Consider the following 13,823-nt stretch of genomic DNA (forward strand, 5'->3'; position numbering starts at 1 on the left):
GAGTCACTTATATTCTCACACCAACTTTCTGCTTCCCTAATGGACTTCCAAGTGATCCAAATATTTTGGTACCGAAACCAAGCTTTAGATTTCCTTAAGTATGAATTTGAATAGGTAAGTACTTGAGATGGTAATTATAGTTGTGAGACAAACTAAATAGTATGCTTTAAATGGGTTCTCACCCAAAGCAAAAGGTGGCCTTTAATCTGAGATTCTCCTATCTGTGATGTGCTGGAAGTATAGGACTTCATTACCATGCCCACTTTACAAGTGAATACCACAAATTGTTCATTGCTGTCCTTAAAATAATTCTAATAACAGAAAAAATGTGTTAACTATTCAGGAGACAATCAGTTTTTATTCTTTTATACTATAATCCATATTTTCTTGAAACACTTTTCTTTGTTTTCTTTTTACATTCCCTTATCATTTTACAGCTCTTGCAAGATCGTACACATCCCCAGGATGGCTTTATAAGCTGAGTATTGACTGTATTCAGCATTGCCTGAGTTTTCTTTAGGAAAATATCCTCATCTTACCTGGCTTACAAGCACTAGTAGTCTACAGAACTTTTGTGACACAGAGGAAACAACACTCAGAGAACAAAACCATTGTGGATAAAGACCACTCTACTATGGTAACTACCTGAGTAACATCTGTAAGACATTTCCATCTTCCATATCTCCTATTCTAAAGGATAAAGTCTTCAGCTATAGGAGAAAATAAGACAAAATAAATGAGAAAAGACATCTGAATGAAGAACTTTATATATGCGGAACAGGAGAAATTATGAAAAACAGGTCATTTTCTCAGATGTTCTTGCTCAAGGACCCAGTGAATTACATCATTGCTTTGATTGCAAAGTATTTGACGTTCTAATATCCACAATAAAAATGTCCTAAGATGCCATGTCTGGCCATGAGCTTTTCATTAATCAACTTTTTTTTCTATATAACTTGGAAAATTTTTATTGTAATTTATTGAATATGTTTATTCCTTACTTTTTTTCCTCCAAAACCTCCCACACACCCTTCTCTCACTGTATCATACCCAGGGCCTCTTTTTCCCCCACGGTTGTAATTACATGCATACCCATATATTTACATACCGATATATTCATAAATAATCTATTGAGTCCTTATAATGTTACTTGAATGTATGTTTTCAGTACTGACATTTTGATACCGGACACCTAGTTGGCATGCTTTTCCCTGGGGAAAACTATCACTATTTCTCTCAGCCTTACCTCACTTCCTATAGCTCTTCATGTATGGATGGGGCCTCTTTGCGTTTTCTCCATCCAGTTCAGTGTCATGCCTGTTCTGCTCAAATTTGAGCAGTCATGTTGGTGAAATTTTACAGTTGCAGCTTCTGATGTTAATAGGAGACAATCAAGTTCCCGACAGTGGGAAATGTGTATCTGATTTAGCCCATTTATTGGGCTACAGAGTTACAGTCTTCACAGTTTTCTAGCAAAACCAAGTCTAAACCGTGTATTAATAAGAACCTAATGATTAGTATGGAGAACTTCTCTTCAATAACTTTTAAATTTTATTTATTTATTTTTGTAGTTGAAATGATGGCAGTTTAGACTGACAGCAAACCACTGGGCAAGGTAGTGTTTATAGTTCACATGCCTCAGATGGCAATGGCTGATGAAAGCCTTCCTTCTATATTCTGCATCCTTTTCTACAGAAATAGGAGCACTTTTTGACATTGCACACAGGATTCTGTGAGGTATTTGATGAAATTCTTCATCTCAATGCCATCTTGATTTAAAGGTAAACTCCTGCTGATTTCATGAGAAAGTTTTAAAATAGTGGTCACACCCTTCTACAATATAAACACCAAGCCAGCCTGGGTATAAGAGATCTTACTTTGTAAAAACATAGGTATAGTTCAGTTACAAACTCAGGTCCAGCATGTGGGAGGACTTAAGTTTAGTCTCTAGCAAGACAAAAAATTAGAACAAAAATGGCAAATAAATATATTGGTTTTATGTTTGTTTTCCCAAAGGCATTTTATGAATCAAGTTGAATGCATTTTATAGAAAGATATAAGCCTTTTATGGAGATGAGACAAATTCAAATTAGAAATTATTAGGGTCCAAAGAGAAGAGAAAACTAGATAGAATCATAGGTGACCAAGGAAGTAGGTAAAGTGAAATCATGCTCTATCTTCCTTAGTACATTTAGCAAGATTCCAGACACTTTGAGTCAATGGAAAGATATCTCTTGAGAAACAGTACTGTTTATGTTACTTGGAAAAGGTCCTGTTTATGTTACCTGAAAAGCAGGTGGAAATATTACAATTGTGGGTTTTTTATCTCATCTTCATTCATGAATCTTCATTCATCATCATTCATTAGTTGTCAACTAATTAACTGTTGCTGTTTTGTCTGGTTTTAGTTTGATTTTGTGGACCTTGTAAAGCAAAGGAGAAATAAGCAGGGCTACTAGAAATATACAAAGAACAATATGCTTATGTGTGAAAGGCATAAGGATCCTTGAATTCCATCCCAGTTGGGGTGGCTGTGAATACCCCACCATGTATGGCAGCAAACTATACAGAGATCTCAAAAGCCTGGCTATTATTTGTTTTTTATAATATTATCAGTTATTTTAGTTTTGTTATGCATTCACACTGGGATCTTAATAACCAAGGATGAGCTCCCTGATAAATTACCTAATCCCAACTGATTAGCCCTAAAAAGAAACTTAACAAGCCACACTAAATACTCTCAAGAGGTCGTATTCATGTGTACAAATGCATGTGTGTATGTGTATAAATACATATGTAACACTAATAATTAAAGAAGTTATTAAGTTGAATAGGGGTTTGGGGCAGAAGAGCAGTTGTAAGAGGAAAAATGGGTGAAAATATTGTGAATATAGTATTCAGAAGTAAAATTTTTAAAAGCTTAAAATGATATTTAATGATACAAAATATTAGATTGAAAATATTCGCTAAATTATTTCAAACATTGGCACATTGAAAAGTAGTTGGATGATTTTAGAAATAAAATTATGAAGAAGAAAGTAGAAAATAAATTATTAGAAATTAGGAATAAAAATGATTATTATGATTAGCTTCTATTAACTTTAACAACTTTATAATTGGGAAAAGTTAGCATTTTTAGTCAAAAAAATGCAGTTGAAATAATTTCCTCATATTTTTCCTAAGGAAAGGACAAAATCAGAAGCTTCTTGAATTTTGGGGAAGTCAGGTTGAAATAAACATGATAAGTGAGTTGTAAGATAGGCAATTATTTCAGTCCTTATACAAATGACAACATACAAAACTAAAACACTATCTCTTTGCAAGCTTAGCAACCATACATTTCCTGGCCTTATAAATATTTATTTAACTGTGTGTGTGTGTGTGTGTGTGTGTGTGTGGTATTGTGTGTGTGTGGTTTTTTGGAAGCAAAAGAGAATATCACGTTTCTTGGGAACTGATCTAGAGTGGCATCCAATGTAAGTGCTGAAAATTGATACAAGAATAGTTCACAGCTCTGACATATTTTTATATACTTCAGCCATAATTCAGAATAAATATTTCTTTTGAAAAAATCTAATTCAGAAGGACAACTGTAAGGCAAATCCCTGTGGGGAGCGGGTGTGGCAGCAGTCCCAAGATGGCGCCCAGGACTGCAGCTAAGTCTCATGACTAACACCTGACTTCCTCACACACCCGAAACTAGCCACGGCCATTGTGAGAGCTGCGCAGGCGCACCATGATGCAAGATCAGGCCATGTGACATGGACCTATGAACTGAGATTACGCAGTCTGGACTGAGGAGGCGGAGTTGAGGGAGGATATAAGGGAGTGTGCTGGGGGCTGGGAGAGAGAGAAGAAAAGAAAAGGAACATTCCTGTTCACATGTTGTAAGGTTCCTAAATAAACTGCTTTGAGAAGAACGTCGTGGTATCACTCCTTTCTACAGTACAGAGACAGAGGCAACAAATCCCTATGGTGTATTCATATTTTAGAAAAATAGAAATTTGGCATTTGCCCTGATATACAAGTCTAACTAGAGGAACCTGCAGGTGGAGGCACAGTGTGTTGATTGGGTGGAAATCAGAGGCTCCTGTGGCCAGCAGGAGTGACAGGTGAGAAACAGAAGTATAAATCACAGGAAAGGAAAATGTCTGGCAGAATAGCTTAGAGCAGAAGGGTCATGAGTCACCAAGTGTTTCAGAGTAAGAGAAGCAATCAAAGCACAAAGAACAATTCTGAGTCAAATGGAAGCAGTGTTTTGCTAGGAAGAAAAGTGGTTGCTCTCCAGATGGGCAGAGGATAGGGTCTTTTCTGAGTATTTTATTAACAGATTTTGGGAAAGAATGTATCATAGGTCAAGGAGTGAGAAAGAAAGTACAGGAATAGGTTAGTTTAGAGGGAGATATGTTTTAGGTGGGAGAACTTTTATGTTGAAGGAAAATTTGATAGGTTGAGCAGAATGGATAACAGAGTAGAAGCTGGCTGAGATAATGATGTAAAGCAGGAAACCTCAGACCACATTTCATTGACTAACATTCACTCTCTGGCCAGTGGTACTGTGGCAAGGTCATACTACAATCAATAGATTTTGAAGAGGCATGTCCAATAGTCTCTAGGCAGTGGATTACTGGCCCATGGAAAAAGAAATTGATGATGCATTACTTAAGCAGTGGGCTCTCTTTAGCAAGACAAGAAAAGCACAAACAAACAAACAAAGAAACAAAAACAAAAAAAAAACAGACATTTCTACTACTCCTAAGAGAGACTCTCTCCCCATTCCAGTCAGAATATCCAGTCTGTTAGTTTATGTCTTTTTATAGGTGAGTTGAGTCGATTAATGTTGAGAGATATTAAAGACATATGATTATTAGTTCCTGTTATGTTTTTGTAGGTGGCATTATATACACACAGTTCTCTCCATTTTGCTTTGTTGTGAAATGATTAATATCTTGTTTTTTCTTTGATGTGGGTAACTCTCCTTGTGTTGGAGATTTCCTTCTAGAATCCTCTGTAGGGTTAGATTGGAAAATAGAAGCTGTTTGATTTTGGTTTTGTCCTGGAATATATTGGTTTTCCCATTTATGGTGATTGAGAGTTTTGCTGGGAATAGTAGCCTGGGCAGGCATTTCTGTTCTTTTAGAGTCTGCACTAACTCTGTCAATGTTTTTCTGGCTTTTAGTGTCTCTATTGAGAAGTCTGGTGTATATTATATTTTACTTGGCCTCTTTCCCTTGCAGTTTTTAATATTATTTGTTCTGTGCATTTAGTTTTGATTATTATGTGACAAGAGGATTTTATTTATGGGTTGCATTTATTTGGTGTTCTATAGGTTTCTACTACATTTATGGCCGTCTCTTTAAGTTGGAGAAGTTTTCTTCTATGATTCTGTTGAAGATGTTTTCAGGTCCTTTGAGCTGGTAATCTTCGCTCTTCCCTATTTCTATTATTCTTAGATTTGGTCTTTTCATTGTGTCCTGGATTTCCTGGATGTCTTGGGTTGGGATTTTTTTTTCAGTTATATTTTTTATTGGGTAGTTTATTTATTTACATTTCAAATGTTAGCCTCTTTCCCAGTTCTCCTCTCTCCCATACCTCCTCCCTCTGCTTCTATGAAGATAATGAAGATGCTTTCACTCCCACCCATAGACTCCCACCTCAGCACCCTGGCATTCCCCTGAAGTAGGGAAATGAGTCTTCTCAGAAACAAATGCTTCTCCTCCTATTGATGCCAGACAATGCCATCATCTGTTACATGTGTGGCTGGAGTCATGAATTGTTTATACGTACTCTTTGGTTGGTGGTTTAGTCCCTGGGAGCTCTGGGGTGTCTTTTTGGTTGATAATGTTGTTCTTCTATGGGGTTGCAAACCTTTTCAGCTCCTTCATTCCTTTCTCTAACTCCTGTATTGGGGTCCCCATGCTCAGTCTGATGGTTAGCTGCAAGCATCTTAGTCTGTATCAGTAAGGTTCTGGCAGAGCCTCTCAGGAGACATCCATATCAGGGTCTTGTTAGCAAGTATTTCTTGGCATCAGCAATAGTAACTGGGTTTGGTGGCTGCATATGGGATGAATCCTCAGGTGGGACAGTCTCTGGATGTCCTTTCCTTCAGTCTGTGCTCCAATCTTTGTCCCTGTATTTCCTCCTGTATTTTGTTCATCTTTCTAAGAAGGACTGATTCATCCACATTTCGGTCTTCCTTCATATTGTCTGTGAATTACATCTTGGGCTAATAGTCACTTATCAATGAGTACATACTGGAACACACATGGTATGTACTCACTGATAAGTGGGTTGGGAGTCTTTTATATTTTGAATTTTCTTTGACACAACTGTGTCAAACTTCTTTCATTTGTTTTCCATTTCCAAGGTTGCCTCCCCATTTGGGTTTTCTTTAATGTTTCTAATTCCACTTTTAGGCCTTGTACTACTTTACTCAATTCCTTCACCTGCTTGATTGTGTTTTCCCTTATTTCTTTAAGGGATTTATTTGTTTCCTTCTTAAGGACTTCTACCTGTTTACCTGTGTTTTCCTGTATTTCTTTCAGTGAGTTATTTATATCCTACTTAAAGGACTCTATTATCCTCATGCAATAGGAATTTAGGCCAGCTTCCTGATTTTTAGATGTGTTGATTGTACTCAAGGCTGGCTGTGGTTGTAGAACTGGGTTCTGAAGATTCCCCATACTTCTGCTGCTTATGGTCTTGTGCTTGCCTCTTGATATCTGGTTATCCCTGGTGTTTGCTGATCTGGTTGTCTCTATCTGGAGCCTGCCTCTTTTGTCCCTGGGTTGCTTCACGTCTCCAGATAGGCCTGGGGCCATGGCTGTAGCAGACCTCCTATGGGGCCTTCTGATGGTAGGGTCTTCAGAGGGTCATGTATGAGGGTGACTTGTTGCCTTGGCTGCAGTGGCTCTTGTGGGAGGCCATCTGAAAGACATTTAGACTGTGAAGTCTTTAGAGGGGCAGAGAAACTACTGAACTGTTGCCCTGACTGCAGCAGATCTCCTGGGAGGCCTTAAGATAGTTGGGTCTTCAGAGGAACAGTCAAGCTGATGCCGTTTTTAGTTGTTCTCCAGGGAGGTCTAAGGACTGAGGGTTCTGTTTCCCTGTGTGCATCAGAACTCCAGCTTGGCTTTTAGACTATTGCCTGAGTTGCCCTACATATGTTCCAGCCCCTGGGAGGTCCTCAGAGTGTGGTGTAAGTTGCTCACCTGCTTGCCTTGCATGCAGGGGAATTCCTGGAATGCCTTTAGGCTTTGGTGTCTTCAGGGGAAGAGTCTAACTGGCAATCTGCAAAGGCATACACATTCATAAAAGACACTTTACTAAAGTTCAAAACGCACAATGAATACCACACAATAATAGTGAGAGACTTCAACACACACCTCTTGCTAATGAAAACATTGAAACAGAAAATGAACAGAGATACAGTGAAACTTACAGAGGTTATGAAACAAATGAACTTAATAGATATCTACAGAACATTTCACCCTAAAACAAAAGTATATACCTTCTTCTCTGCACCTCAAGGTATGTTCTCCAAAATTGACCATGTAATTGGTCACAAAACAAGCCTCAACCAATACAAGAAGATTGAAATAACCCCATGCATTCTATCAAAACACCACAGCCTAACGGCAGGTCTTCAGTAAAAAATGAAAACAATAGAAAACCTACATATCCATGGAAATTGAACAACTCTCTACTTAGTGATAACTTGGTCAGGGAAGAAGTAAAGAAAGAAATAAAAGACCTCCTGGAATTCAATGAAAATGATGACACACATACCCAAAATTACTTGACACAATGAAAGCAGTATTAAGAAGAAAATTCATACCACTAAGTGCCCTGGTAAAGAAATTGGAGAGGGTTTGGGGATTTAGCTCAGTGGTAGAGCGCTTGCCTAGCAAGCACAAGGCCCTGGGTTTGGTCCCAAGCTCCAAAAAAAAAAAAAAAAGAAAAGAAAAAAGAAAGAAAATGGAGAGATCCTACAATAGCAACTTAACAGAATACCTGAGAACTCTAGAAGACAAAGAAGCAAACATACCCAGGAGGAGTAGAAGAAGGCTGGAGAGAGTCAAACTCAGGGTTGAAATCAACCAAATAGAAACAAAGAAAACAGTACAAAGAATCAACAAAAAACTGCTACTTTTAGAAAATCAACAAGATAGATAAATCCCTAACTAACTAAAGCATCCAGAGGCAGTATCCACATTAACAAAATTAGAAATGAAAGTGGAGACATAGGAACAGAAATGGAGAAAATTCAAAAAATCACCAGATCCTGCTAGAAAAGACTATACTCAACTAAACTGGAAAATCAAGATAAAATGGATGGTTTTCTAGACAGATACCACATACCAAAGTTAAATCAAGAGAAGATAACCCACAGTTTGGGAAAAAAAATCTTAACTAATCCCATATCCTATAGAGGGCTAATATCCAAACTATACAAAGAACTCAAAAAGCTAACCACCAAAAAAACCAAACAACCCAATCAAAAAAATGGAGTATAGAACTAAACAGAGAATTCACAACAGAGAAATATTGAATGACTAATAAGAAGCACTTAAAGAAATGTTCAAAGTCCTTAGTGATCAGGGAAATGCAAATCAAAATGAACCTGAGATTCCACCTTACATTAATCAAATGGCTAAGATCAAAACCTGAGGTGAGAGCACATGTTGGTAAGAATGTGGAGAAAGAGGGAACACTCTGCCATTGCTGGTGAAATTGCAAACACTTACAACCACTCTGGAAATCAATCTGGAGATTCCTCAGAAAATTGGAAGTAGATCTACCTAAAGATCCAATATTACTCTTGGCATAATACCCAAAAATTGCCCCACCATGCCACAAGCCAGTGTTCCATTATGTTCATAGTGGCCTTGTTTGTGATAGCCAGAAGATGAAAACAATCCAGATGTCCCACAATAGAAGAATGGATAAAGAAAATGTGGTTCATTTATACAATGGACTACTACTCAGATATTAAGAACGAAGACACCTGGAGTTTTGCAGGATGGAACTAGAAAATATCATCATGAGTGAGTAAACTCAGACCCAAAATGACTTGCCTCGTATATACTCACTAATAAGAGGATACTAGCCTAAAGAAATACAGATTACCCAAGATACAATCCACAGATCTCAATAAGGTTAACAAGCTGAAGGACCCACGTGAGGATGCCTCAATCCCACTTGGGAGGGAGAAAAAAGCAATGACAGGAGGGGGAAGGGAGGATGGGACATGGGTGAGAAAGGAGACAGGAATGGAAAGAGGAGAACATGATCAGGTATTGGGTGTATGTGTGTGGGGGTGGAGACAGGACTTAAGCCTTGAGAGCCAGCACAAAGAATGGACACAGACAACATTGGAAAGTAGGAGGTGGGAGAAACCTACAGAATATACCATAGACCTGAGAGGTGAGAAACTCTCAGAACTCAAAGGGAGATACCTCAGATGAAATGCTCCATAGTGTGGAGAGGGAACTTGTAGAGCCCATCTCCAGCAGAAAGACAGGTCATCAAGTGAGGGATAGGGTTGCCATTCCACAGTCAAAAATTCTAACCTATAATTGTTTCTTTCTGAAAGAACTGCAGGGCCAAATATGGAGAAGAGCCTGAGGAAAAGGAGGTCCAGCAACAGGCCCAAAGTGGGATCCAACTTAAAGGGAGGCCTGAAGGCCTGACACTATTACCGAGGATATGCTGTACTCACAAAGAGGGGCCTATCATGACTGCCCTGTGAAAGATCCACCAAGCAGCTGAAGGTGTCAGATGCAGATATTTATACACAACCAATGGACAGAAGCCGCTGACCCCTGTAGTTGAATTAGGGAAAAGCTAGAAGAACCTGAGGAGGACAATCCTGTAGAAGGATCAGCAATTTCAATTAACCTGAACCCCCAAGGTCTTTCAGATACTAGGCCACCAACCAGTCAGCAAACACCAGCTGATATGATATCCCTAATACTCATATGGCAGAAGACTGCTGCGTCTGGACTCATTCAGAGAAGATGCACCTAACTTTCAAGACATTGAAGGCCTCAGGGAATGGGGAGGTCTGATTGGGTGAGGTTGGGGATGTGGGGGGGGGAATGGGTGGGGACATGAGGTATGGGATGTAGAACAGTTAGAAACTGGACCAGGATATTTAAAGACAGAGAGAGAGAGAGAGAGAGAGAGAGAGAGAGAGAGAGAGAGAGAGAGAGAGAGAGAGAGAGAGAGAACGAACCACTGGGTGCCCTGGTTTTTTGAGGAATCTACCTAAGACTCTTTGAAAGGTTTTCTAATTATATTTTTTGTTGCTGTTGTTACTGCTGCTGTTTTTTAATGTGTGATTTTCCCCTTAAATGGCTACTTGTATGATTTTTCCTCTTAATTAGTTTGAGCAGTTTGTTTTTATAGTCTGCCTATGTTTTATTTAATTATATTTATCTGTTCTTGATAATGTGAGTGTTGATTTTCACTAATGCTGACTACTGTTAGCCACTCTCTCCCAGAATCTGCTATAGGTTTTCCTCTTTTGAGTTCGTGATAATTCTTGAAAGTCCATTATGCAAATGTTAGAATGTTTCTCATGTGTATAGTACATTGAACCATTGTTAATTTTTCTTCCCATAGTTTTAATTTTTTATTTTCCATTAAAATTCAAGTCAGCTTGGTTTTATTGTAAATTTTTATTCAGAAACTTTTGTTTTATTGCCTTGTATACTAGCATCTGCTCATTTGTTTAAGATTTGGTAATGCTTCTAAGCTTTAGAAATATGTTTTGGCTTTGTTGTATCATCAGTTTGAGAATAATAGTTACAAATGTTAAAATACATTATTTACTAGATGTACCTTTTTCTATTTTTTGAAATAAAATTTCTTATTCTTTTATAATTCTGTAAGTGTATACAGTATAGCTTTGTCCAGTCTACTTCCACCAATGCCAAGAGTCTCAATACATCTCTCTAAAAATTCCAAAACAACCTTTTTATAGATCACTCTGTCCAATGCTGTCCATATGTTTATGAGAATTTGGTCATTCACTTAAGGCTGTGCTAACTGTAGCCAATTCCTAAGATCCACCAATTTTGAGTAGTTACTCAGCTAGCAGTAATACCTCATGAGACTAGCCCCAAATGGTGCTGGGATTCTAACTTAATCCAGTGCAGATAGCCAAAGCTGCTAAGAGGTCATGAGTGCAATAGCTTGTGAGGATGTCTTGTCCTCAATAGCATTTCACAAAATTTTTCACTGTCGTCTAATTTTTACATTATTTATTTGTGTTCCTCTTCTTCAGTGTTCCATAACCGAGGGGGAGAGGATAAGATAAGTATCCTGTTTATGGCTAAGCAAGTAAAGTCATGTAATCTTAGTGCTTTGACTGAGCCACTGTCTTAAACTTTTCAGACCAAGACTATAGGTATAGAGATTGAAAATCATTTTGATAATATGACTATTGAGTCAAAAAGCAATAGTAAAAACCACTGAAATTCCAGTTTCAGTTATTTATCAGGTTTATATTCCAGACATGAACACCTGCTTATACTGCAGGCCTCAAACACAATCACAAAACTGTTTGCTATGTCTGTCATGATGCCTTGAAACACTCTGGCATATCTTTCCAGAGTGGTCTTGTAGCATATAGGGTTCAAGCTGTGTAAGACTATTATTGATGAATTTTTTTTCTCCTCATGGTCTGCACAGCACTGTATGTCACTAAGAAAGACAGCCAGCAGGGCAAAAGCTTTTCAATTTTAGGTTTATTTCTCTGTCTTGCTGCCAATCTATATGCTGTCTTCATCAATAGTGTCTTCCCACACAATTATTCTAGATGACAAATATCAATGGCAACATCCTGTGTTGTTTTGGAAGCATTGAGTCTCCCTGATAAATACTTAATAGAGAGATATACAAGGCCCTACTAGGACTGCACATTAGGTCCAGGTTACATCATTCTACACCTGGTGATCTTTCTGAGAGGGTTTCACCAAAGACTGTAAAACTTTCTGTCAAGGCATAAATCTCTTTTCTTAGTACTTGGTATGATAGAGGAATGAAGATCAGAGGTTCAAAGCTATCTTCATCTTCTTAGAATGTTGGAGGCCGTTCTTGGATACATGAAGATTATGTCTTAAGAAGAAAGTGTATTTATGTGAGAAAGAGAGAGAGAGAGAGAGAGAGAGAGAGAGAGAGAGAGAGAGAGAGAGAGAGAGAGATTGAGTAATTGAGTCTTAATCAATTGTGGCTGGTAAATAGGGAAGCCTCTGAGTTCTTTCTCAATCTCTTAGGTCACAATGATGTGAGTGACTGCAAACTCGAAAGTCACTCAAAACAGTTTGTCTAGTGTTTCCATCTTCAGCCTGCTTAAATTAATGACTGTTTGTGAGAAGGCTAGGCTGACTCCATGACAGGCTTCAAATTGGCAGTTCAGGAGACTAGGACTAAATCTGTTTCCAAGAACTGGGCAAACGTAGGCAAGTCCGGGTCTCAGAAGCTGCCCCACCACCTGGCCTGAGGCAAGGACAATGGGTCGGCAGCAGTTTTCAGACTTCCTCAGCAACAGTTTCTAGACTTTCCCAGCAATACAGGTTACCTGCCCTTTCCCGGGTATTCCTGTAATGCGCTATAAATCAGGCCTGCTAGCTCACTTCGAGTTCTCTTCATCTTTGTAGATAGTAGACCCCAATATTCTGGACTTCTGCAGAATAAAACACTGTGTTTATACACTATTTGAATCTGGGTTATCATTGTTTGATGACTCGTGAATCCTTACAATTTTTAAACCATTTAGACTATGGAACTATTCTATAGCATCTTGAACTACTAAAATAAATCATTCACATATTGTTTTTATTATTTTTATTCCATTTAAATTGACATTATATACATCACTTAATGTTATTAAGTACATGTATATACTTTCTATATATTATATGACTAACAATTAGTACATCCATTATCTTAGAATTGATTTCTTATTTATTTGGACTAATCATGTAAATAAGCTTTCCAAACAATTCTCTTCTAATAATTATATTGTATTGCTCCCAACTTATTGTATTACCTATTTTACAAATTCTGAGTCAATTCAGATAATCAGTTGGCTCTAGATAGATTCCTAGTAGGAAGCAAATTTAGAATATTTTCCTTAATCATTGATGAATATTTAAGATTTTATGGGTGCCTCTAATAAAGTATCCATAAGTATTTTTGTGACATGCTTGTTTTCAATTTTATCACATGTTCTACATTCAGAAACATGATACTATGTTCTTTTGTCAGAAATGAGAACCCAATGTAATTTTCTGGAAATAGTTACATATTATTAGTAAAGTTTATATATATATATGTATGTATGTATAAATATGATAGTTTTAGACAGATATATAATTATTGTATACCTATTATTTATTTATTAAATTAATTTTAACTACATCTATGATATGTAAAGATTATATTCCACTTGTTTTCACACCATTTAAAAATTATGTTTTTTATTAATGTGTGAGGGAATATGGTGCATATGAAGAAGTAAGATGACAACTTAAAAGAATTGTTTCTCTCCTTCATTTTTTGAACTTTTGTGAACTTCAAAGAGGCGAGTTCCAGAGTTCTGGTTCTCTCTTAAAGGCAACCAAGAAGAAAGAGCATCAGCAGAGGCAACACTTGGTCTTGTGAGAAAATTAGGTTGCTTTTTTTTTTTTTGTTCTTTTTTTCGGAGCTGGGGACTGAACCCAGGGCCTTGCGCTTCCTAGGCAAGCGCCTACCACTGAGCTAAATCCCCAACCCCAGGATTGCTTTTTAATAATAAAGTGTTTACATGTCTTAAG

The sequence above is a fragment of the Rattus rattus genome, chromosome 1 (assembly GCF_011064425.1).
Source record: "Rattus rattus isolate New Zealand chromosome 1, Rrattus_CSIRO_v1, whole genome shotgun sequence".
NCBI lineage: Eukaryota > Metazoa > Chordata > Mammalia > Rodentia > Muridae > Rattus > Rattus rattus.